This window comes from Lutra lutra, chromosome 18 (assembly GCF_902655055.1).
Source record: "Lutra lutra chromosome 18, mLutLut1.2, whole genome shotgun sequence".
Taxonomy (NCBI): domain Eukaryota; kingdom Metazoa; phylum Chordata; class Mammalia; order Carnivora; family Mustelidae; genus Lutra; species Lutra lutra.
In genome coordinates this window covers 13,825,780-13,843,464 of record NC_062295.1, presented here as the reverse complement: position 1 = coordinate 13,843,464, position 17,685 = coordinate 13,825,780, and the positions used below count along the sequence as shown (strand labels likewise).

General features: G+C 44.0%; 1 long non-coding RNA gene across 4 annotated transcripts in view; it reads left to right on the top strand.

Moving 5' to 3' along the window:
* The window catches only part of LOC125090476 (uncharacterized), a 365,554-nt gene that overhangs the window by 212,262 nt on the left and 135,607 nt on the right, over positions 1-17,685 (top strand). For all 4 annotated transcript variants that reach the window (XR_007124346.1, XR_007124345.1, XR_007124347.1 and 1 more), the window contains one exon: positions 4,810-4,894. This is a non-coding gene — a long non-coding RNA (uncharacterized LOC125090476). The remainder of the gene's footprint in view (positions 1-4,809; positions 4,895-17,685) is intronic.

Here is a 17,685-nt window from a genome sequence, read left to right as displayed (position 1 = left end):
CTAGAGTATAGAGACCCGTGGAAGACCCGTTTTACATGAGCAAGAATTCAGTTAAACTAAAGCATTACATTTTTTTGAATGAAGATACCGGTTTCCTTTCTTTCCGCCTTCAGCTGGGTTTGAAACTTACATTATGGGGGGTGTGTGCGTGTGTGTGTGTATGTGAGAGCGTGTGTGCATGTGTGTTTGTGTGTTGCATGTACTCCTTCATAAAAACTGTTTCTTACAGACTTGGAATAATTAACTTCCCAAATGTGCAAGCTTCTGGAGTAATAATCTACCTGGGCTATGTAAACCAGTGTCTGAAATGTTACCTAAGACATGAACATTCCCATGAGGTGGAATTTAACTCCTTCAGTGTGTGTAAGAGGAGTGTGTGTGTATGTGTTTGTGTGCGTGTGTGTGAGAGAGATGGAAACACTTTAGCCTAAATGAGCATTTCCTGAATTTTGTCCATTTGTTTATTGCCATCAAGATTTCTGCTATATTCAACTACCATCTGTACTTAGTTCCTTATAGGGATTTCCTATATTTTTGTAATTTTTTTTCTTTAAATTGACCCACTTTTTGTAAACTTAGCTTCCAACTAGAAAGAATATCCAACAAGCTACAGACTTGGAGAAAATAATCGCAAAATGTGTATTTCATAAAGATCTAGCCTCCAAAATATACGAGGAACTCTTAAAACTCAACAATAAGAAAACAACCCAACTTAAAAATGGGCAAAAGACCTGAATAGACACCTCAGATTATAGATTTAAAATAAGCTTATGAGAAGATGTTCAACATCATCTGTCATTAGGAAAATGCAAATTTAAATAACAATGAGACAACATCACACACCTCGCTATAGACTGAATGTTTGTGTCTTCTGCTTTCCAAATTCGCAGCAAGCCCCTTCCCCAACAATATTGTGATATTTATCTCCAGGAACGTGACAGTTTCTCACAGTAAGTATGGGAGAAAAATCCCTCATGCTTTTAACCAGGGAGCCGGGGGCGGGGTGGGGGCGGGGAGCAGGCAGTGGGGAGGAACTATTTCAAGATATGCCAGAGCACTCTATCCTTGCCTCCAGGAAAAACTAGTTAGCCAGAACCTAATCCTGTGGGTTTTTATCAGAACATTATTAACCCCAGGAAAGGAAATGCCCAGTTCCACTTGACGGTAGACTTCCATGGGGAAAGAGAAATATCCATCCCTTAGGTGTAATTTGTCTTGATCGCTGTGGCTCTGTCTTCAAATCAGTCATTGTCAGTTCAACTTTGTTTCCCTTTTTTTTTTTTTAAGATTTTATTTATTTATTTGACAGAGATCACAGGTAGGCAGAAGCAGGCAGAGTGAGAGGGGGATGCAGGCTCCCTGTTGAGCAGAGAGCCGGATGAGGGGCTCGATGCGAGGCTCAGTCCCAGGACTCTGGGATCATGACCTGAGCCCAAGCCAGAGGCTTAATCCACTGAGCCAGCTCGGCACCCCTTTGTTTTCCTTCAATATTGTATGGGCTATTCTGGGTCTTTCATCTCTTCATATAAACTTTAAAAATAGGGGCGCCTGGGTGGCTCAGTGGGTTAAAGCCTCATGCTCAGGTCATGATCTCAGGATCCTGGGATCGAGCCCTGCATCAGGTTTTCTGCTCAAGCAGGGAGCCTGCTTCCTCCTCTCTCTCTCTCTGCCTGCCCCTCTCTCTACTTGTGATCTCTGTCAAATAAATAAATAAAAATCCTAAAAAAAACAAACAAAAAAAAAAAAACTTTAAAAATAGTTTGTCAATATCCAAAAAAATAACTTGCTGGGACTTTGGTATTGCACTGAATCTGTAGATCAAATTGGGAAGAACTGACATGTTGACAAAATTGAGTCTCTTTACCCATAAACAGGGAATCTCTCTCCAATTATTTAGTTCTTTGTTGATTTCTTTCATCAGAGTTTTGTAGCTTTCCTCAGATTATGTGTGTATTCTGTTTGATTTATACCAAAATATTTCATTTTGGGGAGTGCTTCTTGTAAATGGTATTGTGCTTTAAATTTCAAATTCCGTTTGCTTCTTGCTCATATATAGGAAAGGGATTAATTTTTGTGTGTTAACCTTATATCCTGAAACATTGCAATAATCACTTGATAGCTTCAGGAATTTTTATTGTTTTGTTTTGTTTTGTAGATTCTTTCAGAATTCCTACATAGATGATCCTGTCATCTGTGGACAAAAATAGTTTTCTTTCTTCTGATCTGTTATTTCCTTTTCTTGTCTTATTACATTATCTAGAAATCCCTGTGGTGTCTGGGTGGCTCAGTCGATTAAGCATCTGCCTTTGGCTCAGGTTGTGATTTCAGGGTCTTGGAATGAACCCCTGCTTCAGGCTCCCCGCTGAGCAGGGAGTCTCTCTCTCCCTCTGCCCCTCCCCCTGACTCATGTGCATGCTCTCTATCTGTCTCTTTCTTTCTCTGTCAAATAAGTAAAATCTTTTAAAAAATTTATCTAGAACTTCTAGTACAATGTTGAAAAGCAGTGGTAGGAGGGGACATGCTTGCCTCATTCCTGATCTTATTGGGAAAGTTTCAATTTTCTCACCATTAGGTTTAATGTTAGCAGTAGGGTTTTTTTGTAGTTGTTGGGTTTTTTTTTTTTTTCTTTTATTGAATTGAAAAAAATCCTTTCTAAAACTGGTTTATTGAGTTTTTATCATGAATGGATGTTGGATTCTGCCAGATGATTTTTCTGCATTGATATGATCCCATGATTTTTCATTTGTTTTTTGTTTTGTTTTATTTTGTTTTGTTTTTTAGAGACAGAACATGAGCAAGGGTAGGGGGGAGAGGCAGAGGAAGGCTCCATGCCTAGTGCAGAGCCCAATGTGGGGCTCAATCTTAAAATCCTGAGATCATGACCTGAACCGAAATCAAGAGTTGGATACTTAACTAACCGAGCCACCTGGGCACCCAGTGATTTTTCTTTTTTAGCCTGTTGATGTAATGGATTACATTCATTTTGTTACATTCTGTAATTAATTTTTGACTCTTGAACCACTCTTGCATACCTGGGATAAGTCCCATTTGGTCATGATGTATAATTTTTAATGCATTTTTAATTCAATTTGCTAATATCTTGTTAAAGAGTTCTGCATAAGAGATATTGGTATATGTTTGTGAGAGACATTGGTCTGTGGTTTTCTTTTCTTATAACGTCTTTATCTGGTTTTGCTGTTAGGGTAATGTCTGCCACGTGGAATGAGTCAGGTTGTATTCTCCCTGATTCTATTTTCTGAAAGAGATTGTAGAGAGTTGGTATAATTTCTTTTTCAAGTGGTTGGGGAACTTATCAGTGAACTCATCTTGGCCTCATACTTTCTGTTTTGGATGGTTATTCTTGATTTGCAATGGACTCCTTGACCTGGCAATGACACTTTATACATTCCAGGTGTAGATTCAGAAACTCTTTGAACAAGCTCAAAGGGGTTATTGCAGTAGCATTTGTGATCACGAAAAACTGGGAACAGCCTGAATGTCCATTAGAAGGGGAATGGATAATATACAACAGACTACTAGACAGTTAAAATGTACAAACTACGTAAGTTATCCACATGCATGGGTACTGAAATGTAACATTGGGAGAAAGCAAATTCCAAAATGATGTTCATGATATGATCCTGTTTTTATATGTACTAAATCTAGCTTATAGGTACATATAGGTAATAAATCATAAAACATTGCCTAGAAGGATACATACATACCAAAATCATGATAATCGGCAGGAGAGGTGTCCTAGGTAAGAGAACTCAGGAGTTGGGTTACTTTACACATATACACACACACACTTATACAGATCTGATAAAATTTTCACTTTTCTCAGCTTTGATGAATACATGGTTATTTATGTATATAGTTCTTTGTGGTTCCTACCTGTAAAAAGTAAAATCCATTTATTTCCATATTGCTAAAATCCACTTTTCAATCAGTTCTGTAACCCTTACTGTGTTTGACTTTGCAAATATTAATACTTCAAACATCATAACAATCTTATGAGGGACTATTTTAAAAGGAAGGAAAGGGATACACAGAGAGGTCCACCCACTCACCTAAGGTAAAACAGCTAGTAAGTGGCAGAGCCGGGCTTCAGACCCAGGTAGCCTGGCGCCACTGTCCATGATTTCAAGCACCCTCTACGTGTTATCTGTGACTTGTAGTCCCCTCAGCAGGATCCCCTTTGTCCTTCTCGTACTGTCTACTTGTCTATCCTTACTTTGTTTTAAGCTGTACAGGATCTGAATTCAAAATCTCTCTCATTACTCCATCCCACCTCCTGGCCCATCATAAATAAACAGTAAATGTTGTTGAACAAATGAGTGGATGAATGAGTGACCTCACGTTCCTGGAAATCACTCTGTGCGAGTGCCATGCTCAGGGTCATTGCCAAGTCCTCCACTGCATTTGATGTCGTTCAGGGTGCCAGCCCTGGGCATTATGGGAAATGAGCCCCTCAGTAGAAAAATTGGGGGGAAAAATCAAGTAACGTGGGACTTTTATTTTTTAGGGGCCACCTTACTCTCTCTACATTTGGAGGAGTTATTCAGAGAAAAGTCAAGTTTTAGGAAACATGTGGGTCTCCTCACAGATCCATCTTCATTCTCCAACCATTCCCACTCACTTCTGCTTTCAATTTTAATGTCATTTCTTCTGAGGAGCCTTCTCTGGCCACCCTGTTCCCTCTCGCACGTGCTCTGTCTCCTACTCCCCTCTTCCGTATCAAACTCACCACAACTTAGAATTACTTGTGTATTTGTGAATTTATTCTTTCCTATGTCTCTGTGCCCCCAGGTGACTGTAAACTCCGAGGGGTCAGAGATCACACCTGTCGGGCGCACACGTCATGTCCAGAACCCGGCCCAGTGCTTGCTACACAGTAAGTGCTCACTTATCATCAATGAATGGATGTTGTTTGCCGACTACAGTGGCTTAGCTGAAAGATGTGCCCCAGGGATTTCGAAAAATACATATTTTTTTAAACAGCAAAACGCTTTTCACCAAACAAAATTGTTCAGGCTTCCTGATCGAAACCAGCTCGTTCCTCTGGTTAAACTGGGGGTTGATGGGGAAAATCGGCTCGCCCTGCCTTCTCCTTGCTTGCTGACGGACCTCACAGACCGTATCTTGGGAGATTGTTCCAAGCTCCCCTGCTTCCTGCAAGTGCTGGAAGGGTCTCCTTACCAAGGGGACCCCTTCTTTGTAGGCTGAGAGACTGATGACCCAGCCTCTTCTCCCAGGCCCCTGCATCAGCCTCGTGGTGTACTTTGCTAATAGAGCCATAAATCCCCCCTCCACATGAGCATTCTGGTTTGATTTGCTCTTCAGATGACCCCTTCCTGGGGAAAACACTATGCTTTCCCTGAGTTATAGCAGAGACTCCCCTGGATGGCTGTGTCGTGTCCAGCCTTTACCATCTAATCGTCTGATTCCTCTCCAATTTATGAGCTTGTTAGTTCCCCAGCCAGCTCCTACCTCACTGCGGCTGACCTAGTAACGCTATTTGCCTAAGTCACTTTGCTCAGACAAACCCAGACGTCCCTGCTGAGGAGGCAGCCGTGTCAGCCCAGTCACCTCATTCACTGACCCTGGCTGACTCCATCGAGCTGGGGCAGGCAGGACAGAGCATCAGAATGTGGGACAGGTGCAGCTCCCATAGTCACCGAAGCTCTTGATGCTTGAGCATGGCTGGGAAACCCAGGTTCCTTGTTTCCTAAATGCTCCCCCGCAGAGAATCCCTGAGATAGCTTCTATCTTTCAAAGGCAAAGGGGCCGTCACCTGCCCTCAGCCCCTTCTTCCTGCTGGGTTTCGTGGCTCCCGTAAATTCTCCTTCTGGAATGCTCGCTTTGTACATCCTGTGGTAGGTCAGGTGCAGTGACCCATGCTTTGACTTGGAGTCCGGGAGTGGCAAGAGATAGAACTGGGAATACTTTTTATGTGTCTCCATTTCTTGGCCTCAGCAATGGGAACCACAGTGGGTCTCATTTATTACCTTGTTACCTTGGGCAGGAAAAGAAACACACCCCTTTTGCCTATCATGTCATGACAGTAGCTGTGAAAGTTAACATTTGATGGGCTGGACAAAAATGGGAACCTCCAAATCCATCAGTTGGTAACTGGAGATTCAAAATGTGATACATCCTTATAGTAGAATGTTAGTGAGCAATAAAAAGGAACATTCTACAGACGCGTGCTACAACATGGAGGAGCCTCATATGATGTCAGGAAAAGAGGCTGGACCCAGGAGACCACATATCGCATGGTCTATTTATATGAAATATCCAGAAAAGGCAAAGCTATGAAGACAGAAAATAGATTAGTGGTGGCCTGGGGACGGGGACAGGAAGTAACAGGAAACGTGTGTGAGGAATCCTGTCAAAGGGATGAAATGCTTTAAAACTGATTTATGGTTTTGGCTGCATAAGTTGGTTAAAAAAAATAGGTATATGTATCTCACCAGGCTGGGGAGGGGGGGTTCCCCGAGATGCATGCCCTGGAGGACTTCGCAGTAAAGGGTCACAAGGGGCTGCAAGTTCTTTAAAAGGGTTCAGCCGGTGCCCACGTGTGCATCAGTATCTTTACCGGTCTTGAAATCTGTATTCATTTCCTTGGGGCCACCAGAACTAATGACCACAAACTTGGGTGGCCCAAAACATCTTGAAATCTCTTGTCTCACTCCTGGAGGACGTAAGTCCAAAATCAAGACACTGGCAGGGCTCCCTCTCCATTTGGATCCTCTAGAAGAGAGTCCTTCCTCGCCTTTTCCGCGTCCAATGTTTCTGGCTTCCTTCTGCTTGTGCTCCCCTCACGCCCATCTCTGCCTCCATTTTACACTGCTTCTCTTCTGTCTGCCTATCTCTTAGGAGGCCACTTCTCATTGGATTTAGGGCCTGAATTACACTTACCTTATGATCCCAAGTTAAATCTGCAAAGACTTCAAAATGAGGTCACATTCACAGGTTCCGGGGATTTGATGTGGATCTCTCTTGGGCGGGGGGGGGGGGGGGGGGGGGGGCGCGGGGACCAGCGCAGGATCTGTCTCCGTCATCCCTGTCTGTACCTGTGTCATCGATATATCTGCATCTTTACATCTCTCTGCATCTGTACCTATACCATATCTCTAGATTGATGGTAAAGCAACGATGTCCAAGTGTGAAGCATTTCTGACTTACCTCGCAGGTCCTCAGGTTCTCATGGTACAGGTGCACGATTCGAAAAACCCTGCGTTTTTGAATTCCAATGTTTCCTGATTTTAGGAAGGCACTCAGGTACAGGCACCGTGTGTTGCATTACACCTTGAACGAGAGCCTGGGCAGCACCCCATAATAAAACATACGAGGATGTCTGCAATAATACGTTTGAAGATTTGCACTAAGTGGGCTACATAGAGACATCATTTCATGCTGACTCAGGTCAGGTTTCACTACCAAATGAGTTTTAGCACCACAAGCGTGTTAAATCTCTGGGCTTCAGAGCTCTTTGAATTTTCGAATTATGGAGAAGAGAGTGGGCACCCTTGTTATTCTTTCTCCTCCTGTGTGTGTTTGGAAATTTTCATAATGAAATGTATTGAAAAAATGAGATTGTGCATGTCACAAGCCCAGCCTAGAGCCTGACACATAGTAAGAACGCACAAAGTATGTAACAATTAAAATTAATTTCATAATGATTATTGTGTTGACAGTGTTATAAGTCAGACAGGTAGGAGCTATTGAAGGTTTTGATGCAAGGGAATGGCGTGGCCAGGGAAAAGGGCATCTAAAAGGATGTCTATCGTAGGTGGTTCGGGACAGGGCAGGAGGGACAGGGATCAGAGCGAGGCTGGTTAGGAAACTGTTGTACGTGTCCACGCAGGAGATGATGAGGTCCTGAAGCGGAACAGTGGGAGAAAGCTGGAATTAACCTGACAGAATCCGGTGAGTGCTCCGGGAGAGCGGGACAGATGCTTGTCAGCCTCCCTGATATGCTTCTGAGCGACGGCAGAAGAGAGACATACAGGGTACTGCTCTGCGCTTTTAGGAGGGAAAATATTCATCAGTCAATTCCGGAACGAGTCAAGTGGGAATTTCATAGCTGACTCAGCCTCCCAGTCTGGTTCATAGCCTTAGCACCAAGAGCAACGTTTTTGATTGTCAGGGTTAATTCGAGGCAGAGGGCTTGCTGGTCAGGTTTGTCTGGGGGACAGAGCACAGGCCACCGGGGCCCCTGTGCCCAAGTGGTTTTGCCCTCCTTTTAGACCTGCAGATGCCACTCAGATTATAGGGACAAAGGCGGGGCTTCTCAACACCAGCCCTGCTTTAGAATTGCTTGGGGGAAGAGTTTCAAACAACACTTCCTTAACAAATGCCACCAAGTGTATTCTGGACGTGGGATTAAGACGTCAGGTAGGGGCACCTGGGTGGCTCAGTGGGTTAAAGCCTCTGCTTTCGGCTCAGGTCATGATCCCAGGGTCCTGGGATGGAGCCCTGCATGGGGCTCTCTGCTCAGCAGGGAGCTTCCTTCCTCCTCTCTTGCTGCCTGCCTCTCTGCCTACTTGTGATCTCTGTCTGTCAAATAAATAAATAAAATCTTAAAAAAAAAAAAGCATATATTTAAAAAAAAAAAAGCACTAAGAACGGCTTGCTGAGGGACTCTCTTGGCAGTCTTTATAATACCTCCCCTCAAGCATCCCGGAGGGCTCCCGGCATGGACAGCTGTGGAAGAGCAGCGTCCGCATCTTCACACTTCCCACGGAGCCCTGGCAGATTCCTATCATTCCCTTTAAGGCAGTTTGGTTATTTAGAAAAGCCATATTTACTGTAGAAAAACTTGAGAAAGAAGAGAAGCAGAGCCAAAACAAGACCAAAGCTCTATTCAATGATCAACCCCCACCCCATGAAACCACCACAGAAACGGTGTCTGTGAATTTCTTCCCCGTCCTCTTTCCTCCGCTCGAAGGTGTACTTGTTCCTTTTAGATGTAAAGATCATACTTGATCTGGTTTTATAATGTTATTCATTTAGCGATAGATGGGGAACAATTGAACAATTTTTCCTATGTTTAAAAAAAAAATGCCATCCTTTTTAATGGCGACCAAACATGTCATTGTATTTCAACACTATTCAGTTCCCATTTAATGAGCATATCGGGGATTTCTGGATTTTTACTCATAATCATCACTGCAGTGACATTGTGAGACAGCATATGCTTTTTCATGTGGTTAGCTGGTTTTGGCTTTAGGATAAATCCCTCCGATTGGAATTGTTGTGAGAGAGGGTGTGTATACACGCAGGTGTTTCATACCCAGCACTGAGCAAAAATGCGGTTAGCCCTCCCTTAAACCAACCAATTCAAACTGCTTTAAGCCCTTTAAACTCTTCCAGCCCTTGGGCACCTCTCCCAGCCAAAAATTCACAAAAGAGGCTGTTGGCGATTGCGTCAGCTCCAAGAATTAAACTCCTTTGACGTGAATGTTCTAGTCTGTCGCTGTACGGTTGAAATAATCACAGACTATTCTTTTTATCATCACCGGGCCTAATAAGGGAAATTTTGGTTTGGTTTGACTTTGTTTGGGGAGGTTGTTTTGGTTAGGGATGAGCTGGTTCTTTTTAAAAAAGGCATTATTTCCAGAACTTTCCCGAGCCCCTCCCTCTACTGCATTTCATGTCCTTTGGCCCTGGGTTTTTGCCATCTGGGTCCAGCTCTGGGTCACAATCTTCCTAACAAAGCTTCCCTCTCCTGCTCTCGAAGTGTTTGTGCCCTGGGTGTTTTTCCCCACCTGGAAATCTTCTTCCGGTAGGATTTCCAGATTCACTAAATAGGAGTACAGGATGCCCAGTTCAGTCTGAGTTTCAGATCGAAGTAAGTGTTTTAGAGATTCTGCCTATTTCTGATTATGTCTCTCCTAGTTGTGTATCCTAGAACTGGGGAAAGGACCATGGGGTGGGCTCAGGGACCCGTTGGATTCACTGTGCAGTGGACGTGAGCTCTTGACTCATCGCCTGACCTCCGTAAGCTCCTCCTCTGGCTGGTGGATTTCATGAGATCTTGTATCCCCTGGAATTAGGGTCACTCAGAGCCAGTGTCCAGTTGTCCCCTAAAATCTCATAGTTTCCTTTTCTCCATTGCACAGTCAGCCTGGCAAAAGGCCACAGGTCTCTTTGGAGAAGACTGAGAGAGAGGGTAACGGTACAAATTTTTGGCAGGGTAGTGTGTCCTTCCTCAAGGCCACCCAGCCTCCCCTGCATTCCGAGGTTCCTGGGTCTGTAAACTCGCTCATGTCTGGGAATTGATGGAGGGGCCGTGACGCTCTGCCTTGGTCGTTCAGGTTAGACTTCTGTCCACTTGACCTAAAACTCTTCAGTTTATACAGATAAAGTAAGAATTTAGTAGACTGTGCATGTATTTATTTTCCTGCCATGCTGGGATCAGCTAGCCAACCCTGGAAGTCTCAGTGAGTTGGACTGTTCTGATGACTGTTTTGATTTCGCCGTCCACTACTGTAGCCATACCCACCTTGCCTTTGGTGATTAAGAGCAGCAACTTGGCCCCTGGCATCCCAGGATCCAATTATCCCCACTGCACTTAGAAATCCCAACTTAGTAGCAGCAATGTCCCCTGTAATTTCTGACATACAGAGAAGAGTGACCACAAATCTCTTCAAGGATGCTGGGTCTCCCCTCACAAATTTATTTCTCACAGTTGTGGGGACGCTCCTGAGGCAGATGAACAAGTCTTACATGATAAATCCACTCCAACAGCCCAATCTCCCTCACCCTTAAGCCTTTGGAGACCTTCCTCTACCTTTCTCTACAGTAGATCAAAGCAGTTTTGGCAGTTCTGGCATTTCGACTTCAGGCACCTTGCACTCCGCGTTTCTGCCAGCCAACCATGCAAACCGTTAGAGCTCTTTCTAACCCCGCCCCCACGCTATAACAGTAAATCCGGAATCTCTTCTCAGTGGGCTCATATCCATACGTGTGGCCTGATCCAACTTTATATTCCTCCCCCTATTATCCCCACACCCTTAATATTTGTTCCCATCCATATTCCCCAGATTTCTGTCTATAAGTTAGAAAAGTCATGTAGGTCTTTTGGAGGGTAGGGCCCCTCCCTGTGGGTCATAGTTTGTACCTCCCCATTGGGGACCTGCTGTGACCTGAGTCTGGTTAGAGGTCTAGAAGCCAGTGGGGATGGTGGGGCCAGGTCTTGAGGAGAACCAACATAGTATATTGCAAGGCACCCCCCTCAGGGGAGACTGTCATAGGTTCCTCAAGCAAAACAGGGTTGACCTTGTCAGACTAGTGGAGGTGGATGGGAAGGGGAGAATGGGCTGCTTCTCTGGCAAAGAAGACTCTGGTAAATTTAGGGGCCCTCTGTCACCAGCTTCACTGGGATCTGCTCATGTGCCCCCTTCCCCATTTTCTGGAATCCACTCCTTCCTGATCAGTGCCCTCGCTTTAACAGCAGACAGCCTGTGAGGTTATGAATTCCATTTGCATTGTAATTCATTGACTCTCAAGATGATTTCAGTAATCTCAGCCCTAAGAGAGAGGCAAGACGTAAGGCTCAGTTACGCAGAGTTTGAGCTGACTCTGAAGTCTTGAGCTCTTCTTTGCTTTCCCTGCTTTGGCCAACTCAGTTAGGAGCAACCAGCCAATCTCATTAATACTGATCAGTTTGACGAAAGTGTTATAAGTATTCAACGCCAAAGTGTTCAAATACACGGTATCCCGGAAATGTCTTATGTCAGTATTTGATTAGGAGTATCCAATATTGGGGACTTATACTAAGAAAGGATTAGTTGATTATTTGAAATTCAGATCGAACTAGATGTCCTATATTCAATCTGGCCACCTAACCTTAAGGAAATCTCCTTCTCCTTCAAAATCTAATTAAAGTATTCTCTACAGATTACTTTGTATTACTGACTGATAGATTGATATCATTTTTGACCACTTATAATGTGCCAGGCACTGTTCTAAGTGCTTTACATGGACTGACTCATTTAAGCTTGATTCCAACTCACAGGTAGATACTATGATTACTCACATTTTACAGATGGAAAAACTGAGCCCCAAAGAGGAAAAATAACTTGTTCAGTAGTTCATAGCTAAAAGGCGGTAGAGTTGGGATTTTTACTCCACGGCTCACCTGGATCACCGTGGATAATATGATGCAACTCTGTGACCTCTTTTACCAGAAGCTTCCACATGTGTGTGCATTTTCTGGGACCCTTAATGCACTGTTGTCTGTCATACTGCCAGGCTGTGAGATTGCTGGCTGAGAGCAGAAATTATTTTTCATCGATCACCACGATCCCAGTGTCAGGAAACTTTTATTTAAAAGTTACACTTATCATTCAGCCTTAAAAAGGACTGAACTTCTGAACGTGCTATTACGCAGATGAACCCTGAAGACGATAGATCTATGTCAAGCAAAATAAGGCACAAAAGGACAAATACTCTATGATTCCACTTATATGAGATTTCTAGAATAGTCAGATTCATAGAGACAGAAAGTAGAATGGTAGTTGCCTGGGACTGGGTTGCGGGGAGGCTTAAATGGGGGATTATTATTCAATGAATGCAGTTTTAATGTGGGGATCGTGAAAAGTCCTGGCGATGGTTGGTGGTGACGGTTGCACATTGAGGATGTATTTAGTGCCACAGAAACCGTACACATGGAAATGGTTGAAACAGTAACATTTGTGCTAGGTATAGTCTACTGCAAAAAATGGTACAGCCATTATGAAACATAGTATGACATTTCCTCCAAAGACTGAAAATAGAACTGCCCTATGATCCAGCAAATCCACTTCTGGGTATAGATCTAAAGAAACGAAATCAGTATCGTCAAGAGAGATCTGGACGCCCGTGTCCACTGCAGCATCATTCACAGTAGCCAAGATCTAGAAACAATGCGGATGTTGGCAAGCAGAGGGATGGTTAAGGAAAATTCAGCATCAAACATGCAACAGAATATTATTCTGCCTGGAAAAAGAAGGAAATCCAGCAATGTGGCTGAACCTGGTAGACCTTATGCTAAGGGAAGTAAGCCAGACACACAAAGATAGACATGGTATGATCCCACTTTCACATGGGATCTAAAAAAGTCAAATGGATGAAAGCAGAGAAGGAAGAACAGTGTTTGCCCAGGAGCTGGGAGGTGGGGGAAATGGAGAGATGTTGGTCAAATGGGATAAAGCTTCAGTTATGGGGGAGTGAGGAAGCCCTGGAGATCTAACATAACATACAGCATGGGGACTGTCATTAATAATACCATATTGTAGGCTGGAAATGGTCTTCCTGTTAAAAAAAAAAAGGTGGGGGGTAGCTGTGTGAGTTGGTAGATGTGTTCATTAGTTTGGTTGTGGAGATTAATACCAGTGTGTGTGTGTGTATCACAACATCATGTTAAACACCTTAAATGAGTACAGTTTTTGTCAGTTACACTCCAGTAAAGCTGGGAAGAGTTAGACCTAACCTCGAACAGGGAGTTAAGGACCCAGGCTTCAAGTTTAGGTCAGTCTGGGTTCAGCTGTGGCTTGGCCACGTGGTGGTTATGCCACTGTGGGCTTCTCCTTCCACTTCAGGGTCTTTGGTAAGGTGGGGAGGGGTGATGTGCACCTGTCTTAGGCTGATGGTGAGGAGCAAATAAAATGAAGCCTGCTGAAGAGCACTTTGCCCAGTTGTTTTTCCTGCCTGATTGTACACTAAAGGAAAAAAAAAAAAAGAAATTCATCTGTGGGAGGTTTTTTCTCTGTTTTGTTTTTAGAGAGAGATAAATCTTAAGCAGGCTCTACACCCGGCACAGAGCCTGATGTGGGGCTCCGTCTCACAGCCTGAGATCACGACCTGAGCTGAAATCAAGAGTCAGATGCTTAACCGACCTAGCCCCCCAGGTGCCCCTGTGGGAGGTTTTTAAGGCTACCTGATGCTCAGATTCTCACAGACCAATGAGATCGAAATATCTGGCATTGTGCTTTTAAAATTTTCTATCATGGGGCACCTGGGTGGCTCAGTTGGTTGGGTAATTGCCTTTGGCTCAGGTCATGATCCCGGAGTCCTGGAATTGAGTCCCTCATTGGGCTCTCTGCTCGCCAGGGAGTCTGTTTCTCCCACTGACCTCTCTCCTCTCGTACTCTCTCTCTCAATCTTTCTCTCTCTCTCTCAAATAAATAAGTAAAATATTTTTTTAAAAAACTTTCTATCATGAAAAATTTCAAATGTACACAACGTGATACAATATAGTTCCCGTACACCCATCACCAGATTCAACATTTATCAAGATTTTGGCATCAGAATATATCTTTCATCAATGTTAAAGAATTATCGAGATAGCACAATGCCTGACATGTAGAGCCTGTTCTGCAAATTGAGTTATTATGATGACTTTTAATTTCCTTCTAATTATGAATCTGGTCGCTTGAGTACCTTGACTCTGAAATGGGATGATCTGAGTGGGAGAGGAGCCCATCGATCTCACCGGCAAAGAATGGCCTCTCCTTCAGTGTTACCAAGGGGGTTTTCTTCTTCTGTGAATCATCCTTAAAATATCCTTCTTTCCAAGTGGAAAGAAATGAATCTGAACTAATAGTCACTTGATGTTTGAACTGCCATAGGGCAGTGGGGCCAGTCAGTAAGGTAAGGTGGGGAGAAATAAGTAGCATGGGGAATATGGAGAGGAGATAGAATTTTCGATTTGGAAAAAGTGCTTTTTATCTAAGGGTGTTCACTGCTGGCCCTCCCTCCCTTTAGTTCCCTACCCAGGGCAGACATTACTAATCAATCAATGCACTCTTTCCCACTAAAGCCTAAAGTTGCATCAGAATCCCTTTTAAGCTGATGCTTTGGGCACCGACCAACAATCAATGAGAGACAATATGAGAGGCAAGACCTATTCATTATTCCTCCCTTATTTTGGTGCCTTCTGTAAGCAATACTACATAACCAGAAAGAAGAAAGAACCTTCTTAGAAAAAAAAAAAAAAAAAAAAAACCAACAGACTTTAACTTCCTCAAAATCCACCACAAAAGGCAAAACCATTCCACTGGGATTATCACAAAGTCACAGGTCACTCTAAGGGATTCCCAGAACCTGTCCAAAAATGGCAAAAGGAAAATTGCAAAACCCCAGGCCAGGTGTGGTCTGGCTTGCCATTCCATGTTGGCAATTAGAGTGAAATAAAAGAGTCTCGATGCTCTTCTGGTTACAGAACTTAGGTCTGTTTCATGCTACCCAGTAGTTCTCAGTCTCAAATGTGTATTTTCCCATCTTTAAGTTAAAGCAATAAAAGAAAGAGAGAGAGAAAGGAAGGAAAGGGAGGAAGGAAGGAAGGAGCGAGCTCATAGTCAAGATTAGGGGGAAAGATCTGCTCTGTGTAAGCCCAGTGAGGGGTTTAGGGTGGCCAGCATACTAATAGAATGTTCTGCCTGTTTTCTCTTTGTGGGACCCCGTGCTCACGTGAGCTGTGTATTTCCTACAGCACCACACAGTGCCGGCCACACAACCTGTTCATGCCTAGTTGAAATCATATTTGGTACAATTAAGGCTTTCAAATTCAGCAGTGAATTCTTTTTTTTTTTTAAGATTTTATTTATTTATTTGACAGAGAGAGACACAGCGAGAAAGGGAATACAAGCAGAGGGACTAGGAGAGGGAAAGCAGCCTTCCTCGCTGAGCAGGGAGCCTGATGTGGGGCTTGATCCCAGGACGTTGGGATCATGACCTGAGCCAAAGGCAGACACCTAACGACTGAGCCACCCAGGCACCCCTCAGCAGTGAATTCTGTTGGCAAACAGTTGTTGATCCTTCTAAATCTACTGTGGCTTGTCCTGGAGCTGGGAAGGGTATTGTCACAGCGGCCGTGTCATTTGTACCTTTGGCTCACGTGTTTAACCCATATTAGTATGTCATTTACTACGTGTTAGGCAGGATGATAACAGGAGAGCAGGGAAGAGACTGACCCAGGGTCTGCCTTTAGGCTTGCAGACCAGAGGGAGAGACAGGAGGAGGTAAGTGCCTGGTATTGGTAACAGGAGACAGAATTAAGAGCATGTGCTATAGAAGTACTTGGGAGGGGGCTCCCCTCCCAGACCTGGGATCCTCTGGTGAAAGTAGCCTCATGATATCTGACACCTCCTGCGCTAGCCGCATACTAAGCACTCATCTCCAAGTGTTACATGGATCGCCTTTTAAAATCCTCCCGTCGGGGCGCCTGGGTGGCTCAGTTGGTTAAGCAGCTACTTTCGGCTCAGCTCATGATCCCAGGGTCCTGGGATCGAGCCCCACATCAGGCTCCCTGCTCAGCAGAGAGCCTGCTTCTCCCTCTCCCTCTGCCTGCTGCTCTGTCTACTTGTGGTCTCTCTCCATCTCTCTAATAAAAACATAAAAAATCTTTAAAAAAATAAAATAAAATCCTCCCATCCATTGTCGAGTCCAGAAGTAAACCTTTCACCACCAACGTATAGATGGGGGAATTCAAACCCAGATATGTTAGGTAACTTGGCCAAGTTCATGTTGCTAAGATATCCAGCAGAGCTGGTTGGACAAAGCCAGGTCACGACTATAATTCATGCCCTGCCCTAATCTGCCGCTCCGATATTTTTTCCAGTGACACCTGGAAAATGAGTTGGTGTTAGCTTGGAAAAATAGGCAGAAAAGACAGTTTGGATGATAGGAGGCAGCAGCTGGGAAGCTTAGAGGGGACATTCCATCAGGTTCTGGGAGCTGGTCACACAGTGGGTGGTGGGCAGGGTTGGGCAGGACTCACATCTGTAGGACTCTGTAAAACCCTGCCAGGGAGTTTAACACTTTTTTCTTCCCCTGTTTTACTTCTTTATTACTATTATTATTTATTTAAATTTTAGGTAGTTAATTTACAGGGCAATGTTGATTTCTGGAGTAGAATTCAGTGATTCATCACTTATATACAACACCCAATCCTCCTCGCCAGTGCCCTCCTTAATCCCCATCACCCATGTGGCCCATCCCTTACCCACCACCCTCCATCAACCCTCAGTTTGTTCTCTGTCATTTAGAGCACCTTATGGGGGCACCTGGGTGGCTCAGTCAGTCAGGCATCTGACTCTTGGTTTTGGCTCAGGTCATGATCTCATGGGTTGTGAGATCAAGCCCCACATCCAGCTCTGTGCTCAGCAGGGAATCTGCTGGGATATTCTCTCCCTCTACCCTTTCCCCTGGTCTCTCTCTCGAATAAATAAATACATCTTTAAAAAAAAAAAAAAGAATCTCTTATGGCTTCTAGCTCCGTCCATGTCATTGCAAATCGCAAAGATTTCATTCTTTTTGATGACTGAGTAATATTCCATTGTATATACATACCACATCTTCTTTATCCATTCATCAGTTGATGGACACTAGGGCTCTCTCCATAGTTTGGCTATTGTTGATAATGCTATTATAAACATTGGGGTGTATGTAACCCTTTGAATCCCTAGTAGTACAGTTGCTGGATCTCAGGGTAGTTCTATTTTAGCTTTTTGAGGAACCCATACTTTCATCCAGAATGGCTGTACCAGTCTGCATTCTCACTGACAGTGCAAGAAGGTTCCCCTTTCTCTGCAACCTGGCCAGCATCTCTTGTCGCCTGTGTTGTTAATTTTAGCATTCTGCCAGGTGTGAGATGGTATCTCATTGTGGTTTTGATTTGTATTTCCCTGATGATGA